Below are 14,968 nucleotides of genomic sequence, written 5' to 3' on the forward strand. Positions count from 1 at the left end.
TCCTTCCCGTTCCAAACCTGAGACCCTTCCTTTAGCATGAGATGTGATATCCAGCTCCTTCCCATTCCAATCCTGAGACACTTCCGATAGCATGAGATGTGATATCTCAATGCTTCTAATATCAAAACTGAGACCCTCCCTATAGCATGATATGTGATATCTAAGTCCTTCCCGTTCCAATCCTGAGACCCTTCCTATAGCATGAGATGTGATATCTCAATGCTTCTACCAAACCTGAGACCCTTCCTTTAGCATGAGATGTGATATCCAACTCCTTCCCATTCCAATCCTGAGACCCTTCCTATAGCATGAGAGGTGATATCTCAATACTTCTAATACCAAACCTGAGATCCTTCCGATAACATGAGATGTGATATCTCAATACTTCTAATACCAAACCTGAGATCCATCCTATAACATGAGATGTGATATCCAAATCCTTCCCCTTCCAAACCTGAGACCCTCCCTTTAGCATGAGATGTGATATCCAACTCCTTCCCATTCCAATCCTGAGACCCTTCTGATAGCATAAGATATGATATCTCAACGCTTCTATACCAAACCTGAGATCCTTCCGATAGCATGAGATGTGATATATCAATACTTCTAATACCAAACCTGAGATCCTTCCTATAACATGAGATGTGATATCCAAATCCTTATCTTCCAAACCTGAGACCCTCCCTTTAGCATGAGATGTGATATCCAACTCCTTCCCATTCCAATCCTGAGACTCTTCTGATAGCATAAGATATGATATCTCAATGCTTCTATACCAAACCTGAGATCCTTCTGATAGCATGAGATGTGATATCTCAATACTTCTAATACCAAACCTGAGATCCTACCTCTAACATGAAATGTGATATCCAACTCTTTCCCCTTGCAAACCTGAGAGCCTTCCTATAGCATGAGATGTGATATCCAAGTCCTTCCCATTCCAATCCTGAGACCCTTCCTATAACATGAGATGTGATATCCAACTCCTTCCCATTCCAACCTGAGACCCTTCCTATAGCATGAGATGGGATATCCAACTCCTTCCAAATCCAATCCCGATACCCTTCCGATAGCATGAGATCTGATATCCCAATGCTTCTACCAAACCTGAGACCCATACTATGGCATGAGATGTGATATCAAACTCCTTCCCATTCTAATCCTGAGACCCTTCCTATAGCTTGAGATGTGATATCCAACTCCTTCCCATTCCAATTCTGAGACCCTTCCTATACCATGAGACTTGATATCTCAATGCTTCTAATACCAAACCTGAGACCCGTCCTATAACATGAGATGTGATATCCAAATCCTTCCCCTTCCAAACCTTAGACCCTTCCTTTATCATGAGATGTGATAGCCAACTCCTTCCCATTCCAATCTTGAGACCCTTCCGATATCATGAAATGTGATATCTCAATGCTTCTAATATCAAACTTGAGACCCTCCCTATAACATGAGATGGGAATATCCAACTCCTTCCCATTCCAATCCTGAGACCCTTCCTATAGCATGAGATATGATATCTCAATACTTCTAATACCAAACGTGAGATCCTTCCGATAACATGAGATGTGATATCCAAATCCTTCCCATTCCAATCCTGAGACCCTTCTGATAGCATGAGATGTGATATCTCAATGCTTCTAATACCAAACCTGAGATCCTTCCGATAGCATGAGATGTGATATCTCAATGCTTCTAATACCAAACCTGAGATCCTTCCTATAACATGAGATGTGATATCCAAATCCTTCCCCTTCCAAACCTGAGACCCTCTCTTTAGCATGAGATGTGATATCCAACTCCTTCCCATTCCATTCCTGAGACCCTTCTGATTAGCATGAGATGTGATATCTCAATGCCTCTAATGCCAAACCTGAGATCCTACCTCTAACATGAAATGTGATATCCAACTCTTTCCCCTTCCAAACCTGAGAGCCTTCCTATAGCATGAGATGTGATATCCAAGTCCTTCCCATTACAATCCTGAGACCCTTCCTATAGCTTGAGATGTGATATCCAACTCCTTCCCATTCCAATTCTGAGACCCTTCCTATACTCTGAGACTTGATATCTCAATGCTTCTAATACCAAACCAGAGACCCGTAATATAACATGAGATGTGATATCCAAATCCTTCCCCTTCCAAAACTTAGACCCTTCCTTTATCATGAGATGTGATATCCAACTCCTTCCCATTCCAATCCTGAGACCCTTCCGATATCATGAGATGTGATATCTCAAAGCTTCTAATATCAAACTTGAGACCCTCCCTATAGCATGAGATGTGATATCCAAGTCCTTCCCTTTCCAATCCTGAGACCCTTCCTATAGCATGAGATGTGATATCTCAATGCTTCTAATACCAAACCTGAGACCCTTCCTATAACATGAGATGGGAATATCCAACTCCTTCCCATTCCAATCTTGAGACCCTTCCGATAGCAGAGATGTGATATCTCAATGCTTATACCAAACCTGAGACCCTTCCTATGGCATGAGATGTGATATCCAACTCCTTGCCATTCAAATCCTGAGACCCTTCCTATAGCATGAGAAGGGATATCCAACTCCTTCCCAATCCAATCCTGAGACCCTTCCGATAGCAGAGACGTGATATCTCAATGCTTCTACCAAACCTGAGACCCTTCCTTTAGCATGAGATGTGATATCCAAATCCTTCACATTCCAATCCTGAGACCCTTCCTATAGCATGAGATGTGATATCTCAATGCTTCTAATACCAAACCTGAGATCCTTCCTATAACATGAGATGTGATATCCAATTCCTTCCCTTTCCAAACCTGAGACCCTTCCTATTGGATGAGTTGTGATATCCAACTCCTTCCCATTCCAACCCTGAGACCCTTCCTATAGCATGAGATGTGATGTCTCAATGCTTCTAATACCAAACCTGAGATCCTTCCTATAACATGAGATGTGATATCCAACTCCTTCCATTCCAATCCTGAGACCCGTCCTATAGCATGAGATGTGATATCTCAATGCTTATACCAAACCTGAGACCCTTCTTATAGCATGAGATGTGATATCCAACTACTTCCCATTCCAATCCTGAGACCCTTCCTATAGCATGAGATGTGATATCTCAATGCTTCTAATACCAAACCTGAGATCCTTCCTCTAACATGAAATGTGATATCCAACTCCTTCCCTTTCCAAACCTAAGAGCCTATCTATAGCATGAGATGTGATATCCAGGTCCTTCCCATTCCAATCCTTAGACCCTTCCTACAGCATGCAATATGATATCTCAATGATTCTAATAACAAACCTGAGACCCGTCCTATAGCATGAGATATGATATCCAAGTCCTTCCCATTCCAATCCTGAGACCCTTCCTATAACATGAAATGTGATATCCAACTCCTTCCCATTCCAACCTGAGACCCTTCCTATAGCATGAGATGGGATATCCAACTTCTTCCAAATCCAATACTGATACCCTTCCGATAGCATGAGATGTGATATCCCAATGCTTCTACCAAACCTGAGACCCATACTATGGCATGAGATGTGATATCAAACTCCTTCCCATTCCAATCCTGAGACCCTTCCTATAGCTTGAGGTGTGATATCCAACTCCTTCCCATTCCAATTCTGAGACCCTTCTTATACCATGAGACTTGATATCTCAATGCTTCTAATACCAAACCTGAGACCCGTCCTATAACATGAGATGTGATATCCAAATCCTTCCCCTTCCAAACCTTAGACCCTTCCTTTATCATGAGATATGATATCCAACTCCTTCCCATTCCAATCCTGAGACCCTTCCGATATCATGAGATTTGTTATCTCAATGCTTCTAATATCAAACTTGAGACCCTCCCTATAGCATGAGATGTGACATCCAAGCCCTTCCCATTCCAATCCTGAGACCCTTCCTATAGCATGAGATGTGATATCTATATGCTTCTAATACCAAACCTGAGACCCTTCCTATAACATGAGATGGGATATCCAACTCCTTCCCATTCCAATCCTGAGACCTTTCCGATAGCAGAGATGTGATATCTCAATGCTTATACCAAACCTGAGAACCTTCCTATGGCCTGAGATGTGATATACAACTCCTTCCCATTCCAATCCTGAGACCCTTCCTTTAGCATGAGATGTGATATCTCAATGCTTATACCAAATCTGAGACCCTTCCTATAGCATGAGATGTGATATCCAATTCCTTCCCATTCCAATCCTGAGACCCTTCCTATAGCATGAGATGTGATATCTCAATGCTTATACCAAACCTGAGAGCCTACCTATAGCATGAGATGTGATATCCAAGTCCATCCCATTCCAATCCTTAGACCCTTCCTACAGCATGCGATGTGATATCTCAATGATTCTAATACCAAACCAGAGACTCTTCCTATAACATGAGATGGGATATCCAACTCCTTCCCATTCCAATCCTGAGCCGCTTCCGATAGCAGAGATGTGATATCTCAATGCTTATACCAAACCTGAGACCCTTCCTATAACATGAGATGTGATATCCAACTCCTTCCCGTTCCAAACCTGAGACACTAACTATAGCATATGTGATATCCAACTCCTTCCCATTCCAAACATGAGACCCTTCCTATAGCAAGAAAGTAATATCCAACTCCTACCCATTCCAATCCTGAGACCCTTCCTATAGCAAGAGATGTGATATCCAAATCCTTCCCATTCCAATCCTGAGACCCTTCCTATAACATGAGATGTGATATCCAACTCCTTCCCATTCCAACCTGAGACACTTCCTATAGCATGAGAAGGGATATCCAACTCCTTCCCAATCCAATCCTGAGACCCTTCCGATAGCAGAGATGTGATATCTCAATGCTTATACCAAACCTGAGACCCTTCCTATGGCATGAGATGTGATATCCAACTCCTTGCCATTCAAATCCTGAGACCCTTCCTATAGCATGAGAAGGGATATCCAACTCCTTCCCAATCCAATCCTGAGACCCTTCCGATAGCAGAGACGTGATATCTCAATGCTTCTACCAAACCTGAGACCCTTCCTTTAGCATGAGATGTGATATCCAAATCCTTCACATTCCAATCCTGAGACCCTTCCTATAGCATGAGATGTGATATCTCAATGCTTCTAATACCAAACCTGAGATCCTTCCTATAACATGAGATGTGATATCCAATTCCTTCCTATTCCAAACCTGAGACCCTTCCTATTGGATGAGATGTGATATCCAACTCCTTCCCATTCCAACCCTGAGACCCTTCCTATAGCATGAGATGTGATGTCTCAATGCTTCTAATACCAAACCTGAGATCCTTCCTATAACATGAGATGTGATATCCAACTCCTTCCATTCCAATCCTGAGACCCGTCCTATAGCATGAGATGTGATATCTCAATGCTTATACCAAACCAATGCTTATACAAAGGAACGAAAAATCATACCATACCTTCCGTAAAAACCTCAAAACCCTCCTATTCCGCTAAAGTCTGCCACATTCACTCTCATGCTTGCATTGTATCCACAGCATAGCATAACCTTTAAGCTCAATGTTTATTACCAATGTGAAATGTACTATGTAACTCGGTTACATCTGTAAACACATTCCTATGCTTGTGTTCATGACTAAGTCTGCTGTAACAGCGCCACGATGCCCCAGGGCAGTTCTGTGCGCTTTATAAATGCAAATAAATAAATAAATAAATAAAAAAAACCTGAGACCCTTCCTATAGCATGAGATGTGATATCCAACTGCTTCCCATTCCAATCCTGAGAGCCTTCCTATAGCATGAGATGTGATATCTCAATGCTTCTAATACCAAACCTGAGATCCTTCCTATAACATGAGATGTGATATCCAATTCCTTCCTATTCCAAACCTGAGACTCTTCCTATTGGATGAGATGTGATATCCAACTCCTTCCCATTCCAACCCTGAGACCCTTCCTATAGCATGAGATGTGATGTCTCAATGCTTCTAATACCAAACCTGAGATCCTTCCTATAACATGAGATGTGATATCCAACTCCTTCCATTCCAATCCTGAGACCCTTCCTATAGCATGAGATGTGATATCTCAATGCTTCTAATACCAAACCTGAGATCCTTCCTATAACATGAGATGTGATATCCAACTCCTTCCCGTTCCAAACCTGAGACACTAACTATAGCATATGTGATATCCAACTCCTTCCCATTCCAAACATGAGACCCTTCCTATAGCAAGAAACTAATATCCAACTCCTACCCATTCCAATCCTGAGACCCTTCCTATAGCAAGAGATGTGATATCCAAATCCTTCCCATTCCAATCCTGAGACCCGTCCTATAACATGAGATGTGATATCCAAATCCTTCCCCTTCCAAACCTTAGACCCTTCCTTTATCATGAGATATGATATCCAACTCCTTCCCATTCCAATCCTGAGACCCTTCCGATATCATGAGATTTGTTATCTCAATGCTTCTAATATCAAACTTGAGACCCTCCCTATAGCATGAGATGTGACATCCAAGTCCTTCCCATTCCAATCCTGAGACCCTTCCTATAGCATGAGATGTGATATCTCTATGCTTCTAATACCAAACCTGAGACCCTTCCTATAACATGAGATGGGATATCCAACTCCTTCCCATTCCAATCCTGAGACCTTTCCGATAGCAGAGATGTGATATCTCAATGCTTATACCAAACCTGAGAACCTTCCTATGGCCTGAGATGTGATATACAACTCCTTCCCATTCCAATCCTGAGACCCTTCCTTTAGCATGAGATGTGATATCTCAATGCTTATACCAAATCTGAGACCCTTCCTATAGCATGAGATGTGATATCCAATTCCTTCCCATTCCAATCCTGAGACCCTTCCTATAGCATGAGATGTGATATCTCAATGCTTATACCAAACCTGAGAGCCTACCTATAGCATGAGATGTGATATCCAAGTCCATCCCATTCCAATCCTTAGACCCTTCCTACAGCATGCGATGTGATATCTCAATGATTCTAATACCAAACCAGAGACTCTTCCTATAACATGAGATGGGATATCCAACTCCTTCCCATTCCAATCCTGAGCCGCTTCCGATAGCAGAGATGTGATATCTCAATGCTTATACCAAACCTGAGACCCTTCCTATAACATGAGATGTGATATCCAACTCCTTCCCGTTCCAAACCTGAGACACTAACTATAGCATATGTGATATCCAACTCCTTCCCATTCCAAACATGAGACCCTTCCTATAGCAAGAAAGTAATATCCAACTCCTACCCATTCCAATCCTGAGACCCTTCCTATAGCAAGAGATGTGATATCCAAATCCTTCCCATTCCAACCTGAGACACTTCCTATAGCATGAGAAGGGATATCCAACTCCTTCCCAATCCAATCCTGAGACCCTTCCGATAGTAGAGATGTGATATCTCAATGCTTATACCAATCCTGAGCCCCTTCCTATGGATTGAGATGTGATATCCAACTCCTTGCCATTTAAATCCTGAGACCCTTCCTATAGCATGAGAAGGGATATCTAACTCCTTCCCAATCCAATCCTGAGACCCTTCCGATAGCAGAGACGTGATATCTCAATGCTTCTACCAAACCTGAGACCCTTCCTTTAGCATGAGATGTGATATCCAAATCCTTCACATTCCAATCCTGAGACCCTTCCTATAGCATGAGATGTGATATCTCAATGCTTCTAATACCAAACCTGAGATCCTTCCTATAACATGAGATGTGATATCCAATTCCTTCCTATTCCAAACCAGAGACCCTTCCTATTGGATGAGATGTGATATCCAACTCCTTCCCATTCCAACCCTGAGACCCTTCCTATAGCATGGGATGTGATGTCTCAATGCTTCTAATACCAAACCTGAGATCCTTCCTATAACATGAGATGTGATATCCAACTCCTTCCATTCCAATCCTGAGACCCGTCCTATAGCATGAGATGTGATATCTCAATGCTTATACCAAACCTGAGACCCTTCCTATAGCATGAGATGTGATATCCAACTGCTTCCCATTCCAATCCTGAGACCCTTCCTATAGCATGAGATGTGATATCTCAATGCTTCTAATACCAAACCTGAGATCCTTCCTATAACATGAGATGTGATATCCAATTCCTTCCTATTCCAAACCTGAGACCCTTCCTATTGGATGAGATGTGATATCCAACTCCTTCCCATTCCAACCCTGAGACCCTTCCTATAGCATGAGATGTGATTTCTCAATGCTTCTAATACCAAACCTGAGATCCTTCCTATAACATGAGATGTGATATCCAACTCCTTCCATTCCAATCCTGAGACCCTTCCTATAGCATGAGATGTGATATCTCAATGCTTCTAATACCAAACCTGAGATCCTTCCTATAACATGAGATGTGATATCCAACTCCTTCCCGTTCCAAACCTGAGACACTAACTATAGCATATGTGATATCCAACTCCTTCCCATTCCAAACATGAGACCCTTCCTATAGCAAGAAAGTAATATCCAACTCCTACCCATTCCAATCCTGAGACCCTTCCTATAGCAAGAGATGTGATATCCAAATCCTTCCCATTCCAATCCTGAGACCCTTCCTATAACATGAGATGTGATATCCAACTCCTTCCCATTCCAACCTGAGACACTTCCTATAGCATGAGAAGGGATATCCAACTCCTTCCCAATCCAATCCTGAGACCCTTCCGATAGCAGAGATGTGATATCTCAATGCTTATACCAAACCTGAGACCCTTCCTATGGCATGAGATGTGATATCCAACTCCTTGCCATTCAAATCCTGAGACCCTTCCTATAGCATGAGAAGGGATATCCAACTCCTTCCCAATCCAACCCTGAGACCCTTCCTATAGCATGAGATGTGATGTCTCAATGCTTCTAATACCAAACCTGAGATCCTTCCTATAACATGAGATGTGATATCCAACTCCTTCCATTCCAATCCTGAGACCCGTCCTATAGCATGAGATGTGATATCTCAATGCTTATACCAAACCTGAGACCCTTCCTATAGCATGAGATGTGATATCCAACTGCTTCCCATTCCAATCCTGAGACCCTTCCTATAGCATGAGATGTGATATCTCAATGCTTCTAATACCAAACCTGAGATCCTTCCTATAACATGAGATGTGATATCCAAATCCTTCCCCTTCCAAACCTGAGACCCTCCCTTTAGCATGAGATGTGATATCCAACTCCTTCCCATTCCATTCCTGAGACCCTTCTGATAGCATGAGATGTGATATCTCAATGCCTCTAATACCAAACCTGAGATCCTACCTCTAACATGAAATGTGATATCCAACTCTTTCCCCTTCCAAACCTGAGAGCCTTCCTATAGCATGAGATGTGATATCCAAGTCCTTCCCATTCCAATCCTGAGACCCTTCCTATAGCTTGAGATGTGATATCCAACTCCTTCCCATTCCAATTCTGAGACCCTTCCTATACTATGAGACTTGATATCTCAATGCTTCTAATACCAAACCTGAGACCCGTAATATAACATGAGATGTGATATCCAAATCCTTCCCCTTCCAAACCTTGGACCCTTCCTTTATCATGAGATGTGATATCCAACTCCTTCCCATTCCAATCCTGAGACCCTTCCGATATTATGAGATGTGATATCTCAAAGCTTCTAATATCAAACTTGAGACCCTCCCTATAGCATGAGATGTGATATCCAAGTCCTTCCCATTCCAATCCTGAGACCCTTCCTATAGCATGAGATGTGATATCTCAATGCTTATACCAAACCTGAGACCCTTCCTATAGCATGAGATGTGATATCCAACTGCTTCCCATTCCAATCCTGAGACCCTTCCTATAGCATGAGATGTGATATCTCTATGCTTCTAATACCAAACCTGAGATCCTTCCTCTAACATGAAATGTGATATCTGTTAAGACGGATTTCTGAACTCTGTCCTGGTGGCGCAGACGTTCAGAAGGCCAACCTAATTACTTGGAACAGGGTAACCTCTGGACAAGCCAGACCAATCAAGGTAGCGATCGCGGCGGTCAAGACTAGGTCTCAAGAGGGGTGAGGGTGACTGAAAGCCCGCAATGAGCACACAAAGCAAGAGCGCTTACAAACTACTCCAAACAGGTGTTATATCAAAAATAGATACACATTTATTTTAAGGCCTTTAAAACAATGACCGTAGCAAGAAAATCACAATATCACAATATTAAACCAACACATACCATATCAACACAATATATATACAAAATACACAGTCGCAAGCATTTAAAGCACGAAATATGTGGTCCACCTGAAAGGAAAGGAAAACAGGCAGTGCGATAACGCTTTTGACTCAGTTCACCTTTAGAGGCACCTAACTAGATGGAAGTCCGAGCCCTGCGAAGAGTGGAGCCTTGTGCTCAAAGTACCTGCCACGCCGGTGCCAACGGGCAAAAGGGGAAGCTCTTCGGAGAAGTCAGGCAGTTCGGGTTAGTGCGCAGCAGAAGGAGAACAGGTTCCGCAACTCAAGCGCAGCCTCCACAGCAGGCAGAAGCAGAGCGCGAGTACGGCCAAAAGGGTGCTGTTTTTACACAGCAGGGAAAAGCAATGGGATACTGCAGGAGGGCGACCAGATCCTAGCTAAGCTACTCACCGGTCCCCGAAGCAAGCAGACCCAGGCTTCTCCACGTTTGTTTCAGCAGCTGGCAGGTTCAGAAGAGCAGGGAACGCCTCGTAGTCGTGTAGAGCAAAAAGATGTCCCAATCGACGAAACCAGCACAGTTTTGTTGCCGCAGCAGGACAACGGAGCGGCCGTGTGTATTCAAGCCAAATGTACACTCCTCCCTTCAGACTTGGGAACGCCAAGTGTACGAAGCGTGGGAGAGTGACAAGGACTCGAAATACAACACAACCTGGCGGCAGTTACAGAGCAGGACTCCCTTGTAAGCTGGTCAGTCAACTGGATGGCCCAGAGACACTTCCGAAGGCTTACTTGGCAGGAGATGATGAAGTCGCCGGGAATAGCTGTTCCTGCTATTCCAAAGGTCGAAGCACCAGTACAGGCCTTCTGGTTCGATCCAAGGAGGAAAGGGTTTCACAGGACGACAGCAGTGCAAAGGAGGATTCCTTCAGCGGGTCACCAGCGATTCCTCGGTCCAGCCTCTGGGTTGCAGGATACTTGGCTCCTGTATTCCTTTGTTCGTGAGAACTCAGGAGATCGACATGGCAGTGGTGTTTCCAGCTCCCTCTTATCCACGGTTCCCTTCGCGCCAAAACGGAGGGGAGCCAATGGGAGATCCGCTCATCAACACACATACCATACGTGGACCAATCACGGACCACGGTGGTCCCAGGCATTCACACCACCCCAGACTCTCTGGCACCCAGGATGTGTATTGGGACCAGACATCCCAGCCCACACCCTGGAGGCACACAAACGACATGTAGAAGCCCGCGAAAGCAACCACGTTTCGCGGGAAAGTACATGCCCAAATAAGGAAGGCCCCGGGTCGTCTGACCTGGGGAAGGTGAAGGGAGCAAGACGGTCAGTGGACAAGACAAAGGAGCCTCGCGGCCTGGCCATTTTGGGAGCCAGGCCACCATTTTGGGTTCAGTGCAAAAATGTGCTCAGAACGCCAAAAGGAGCTCAAAATAAACAATACGATCGCTGCCACCATTCGAGTCCCTGAATGACTTGCACCGATCAAATACATTCCTAAAAGAGTATCTAGGGCCTGTAGAAGGCTAGAGACCCAAGAGAGCTGTAACTTAGCTTACAGTGCCCTCTTGTGTCGTGTTGCACTAAAGCTGCGACACGATAAAAGAAACTACGGGAAACCACGTTCCCCGGTACTGACTGTCTTAAGGGCATGTCAGTTTCCCCGTAAGAAAGGAGCGAAAGCCCAGAGAAGTGCGGCAGAAGGCTGTACTTCTCTGGCAAAGTCAAGAACAAGGTTAAAAACAATAGCAAAAAGTTTAGGGGTTGCCACATGGAAGGAAAATTCCCTACAATTACGAAATCTTTCCTAACACTCGCCCCTCCCAGACTATGGACAGGGGGAACTAATCCACCCCTGGATGAGTCTCTTGTTCAGGTCGGTTAAACATTCTGGACAACCCATCAGCATTGCTATGTTGGACACCTGGCCTATGCTCAATAGTGAAGTCGAAGCCTTGTAGACTTATGGACCACCTAAGCAACTTTGGATTCTCCCCCTTCATGTTCATTAGCCACTTTAACGGCTTATGGTCAGTCTGCACAGTGAAGTGGGTCCCATAGAGGTAGGGCCTCAGCTTCCTTAGGGCCCACACAACAGAGAAACATTCTTTCTCTACCGTGGACCACCTGAGCTCTCTGTCCTTAAGCTGGCGACTAATAAAACCGATAGGGTGTTCCTTACCCTTCTCATCTACTTGTGATAGTACAGCTCCTATCCCAGTGTCAGAGGCATCCATCTGCACGATAAAAGGTCTTTGATAATCAGGGGCCCTGAGGACAGGGGCCTGGCACAAGGAGTCTTTTAAGCCATTGAAGGCCTTCTCACACTCGTCGGTCCAAGTTACCTTCTTGGGTTTCTTCGGAGTTGTGAGGGCAGTCAGAGGAGCAGCTATGGTGCCATAGTCTGCCACAAAATTGCGATAATACCCCGTGAGTCCTAAGAAGGCTCTCACTTGGGTTTGCGTAGTGGGGGTAGGCCAGTCTTGTACTGCTTGTACTTTACTGGGTAGAGGCTGTATCCTCCCTCCACCTACTTCATGTCCAAGGTAAACCACTGAGCCTTGTCCAATCTGGCATTTACTAGCCTTTATGGTCAAGTGGGCTTTCTGAAGAGCCTGGAGCACAATCCTGAGGTGTTTCACATGGTCTTCCCAGGTGGCACTGAAAACTGCTATATCGTCCAGATATGCAAGACAGAATTCGTCCAACCCATTCAACACATGATTCACAAGCCTCTGGAAAGTGGCAGGTGCATTCTTCAACCCGAACGGCATTACCCGGAATTGGTAAAGGCCGTCTGGAGTAGAAAATGCTGTCTTCTCCTTGGCATGTTCTGCTAAAGCTATTTGCCAATAGCCAGCAGTGAGGTCAAACGTGCTGAGGTACTTGGAGGCACCCAAAGTATCCACCAGCTCATCTGTTCGAGGCAAGGGGTGGGCATCTGTCTTGGTGACAGCATTCAGAGCCCTGTAATCCACGCAGAACCTCAATTCAGAAGTGCCTGCCTTTGGAACCAGAACCACAGGACTGGACCAAGGACTACTAGAGGGTTCAATCACCCCAAGGTCTAACATTTTGTTGACCTCGGTCTTAATATAAGACCGTACTTTATCTGACATCCTGTATCCCCTACTTTTGGTAGGTACACTGTCTCCTGTGTCAATGTTATGTTTGCACCAAGGTGTCAAACCAGGGGACTGTGAAAACAGGGGGGAAAACTGCCGAAGCAAACTTTTCACCTCAGCCTGCTGATCAGAAGTCAGGTGAGGGGCCACTCGGACACCCTCAACGGAGCTATCTGAAGGACCGCTTTGGAACAGGTCGGGGAGAGGTTCTGACTCCTCTTCCTCAACATCTGAAGCCAGTAGCAGTGCTGCGATTTCGACTCTTGGGACGAACGCCTTCAGCCTATTCTCGTGGAACACTTTTGGAGCCTGTCCAGGCCTTCCAAGGTCCACTAAATAGTTCACCTCACCCAGGGGCTCCACCACTGTGTAAGGGCCTGACCATTTGTCCTGTAAAGCGCGAGGCCTTATTGGATTCATGATCAGGACTTGCTGACCAGGTGTAAAGTTGATGAGGGAAGCTTTCTGGTCGTACCAATGTTTCACCAGCGCTTGCCCTGCCTTCAATTTATCACTAGCCAAGCCCATCAGAAGTACCATCCGTTTTCTGAGCCATAGCACATAGTCAACTACATTGGTAGTAACAGGGGGAGTGGGCATCTCCCATCCCTCCTTGACAATGGCTAAGGGTCCCCGTACGGGATGACCGAACAGAAGTTCGAAGGGGCTGAAGCCAACACCCTCCTGTGGTACCTCTCGGTAGGCAAACAGCAAGCATGGTAAAAGAAGATCCCATTTTCTTCTCTGGGGCTCCTCCAGAGCCCCAATCATGCTCTTTAACGTTCTGTTGAAACGTTCCACCAGACCATTGGTCTGGGGGTGGTATGCAGAAGAGAACTTGTAGGTGACCCCACATTCTTTCCACATAGCCTGCATATACTTCAACATAAAGTTGCTGCCACGATCTGACACAACTTCTTTAGGGAAGCCAACCCTAGTGAATATGCCGAGTAAAGCTTTTGCAACTGACTTGGCAGTTACAGTTTTCAATGGGATGGCCTCAGGATACCTGGTTGCATGGTCGACCAGCACCAGGATAAACCTATTGCCCGAGGATGTTTGCGGGTCAAGGGGACCGACGATGTCGATCCCTACCCTTTCAAATGGTACCCCCACAACTGGGAGCGGTACCAACGGAGCTTGGATTGTCGCGCCAACCTTACCAGACAACTGGCAGGAGGCGCAACTCCTGCAGTGACTTTCTACTTGCACCCCCATCTTGGGCCAGTAGAAGTGCATGGATAACCTTTGCTTGGTCCTCTTCATACCAAGGTGACCAGCAAGGGGGACTTCATGCGCCAACTGCAGGAGGAAGGGCCTAACAGCAAGGGGAACCACCAACCTCCTATGGTCTCCTTCTGTAGACTCTGTGGGCTCACTATACAGGAGTCCACCTTCCCAATAAATCCTATGCTTCCCAGGAGGTTCACCCTCAAGCTGGGAGCAGGCCTGTCTCCTTAGGCCTTCCAGAGATGGGCACTCACGTTGGCCTTTACTGAATTCGTCCCTATCAGGACCTCCTTCAACTAACAAGTCTTTTAGTTCCGGATGGTCGTTGGGGTCGAATACTTCAGGCATCGCCACCTCCTCGTCAGGCCCGGGCGATTGACCAACTTCCTCCACCGCAGTGGTAGGC

The sequence above is a fragment of the Ambystoma mexicanum genome, unplaced genomic scaffold, assembly GCF_040938575.1.
Source record: "Ambystoma mexicanum isolate Mex_15411 unplaced genomic scaffold, UKY_AmexF1_1 Mex_scaf4, whole genome shotgun sequence".
NCBI classification, from domain to species: Eukaryota; Metazoa; Chordata; class Amphibia; order Caudata; family Ambystomatidae; genus Ambystoma; species Ambystoma mexicanum.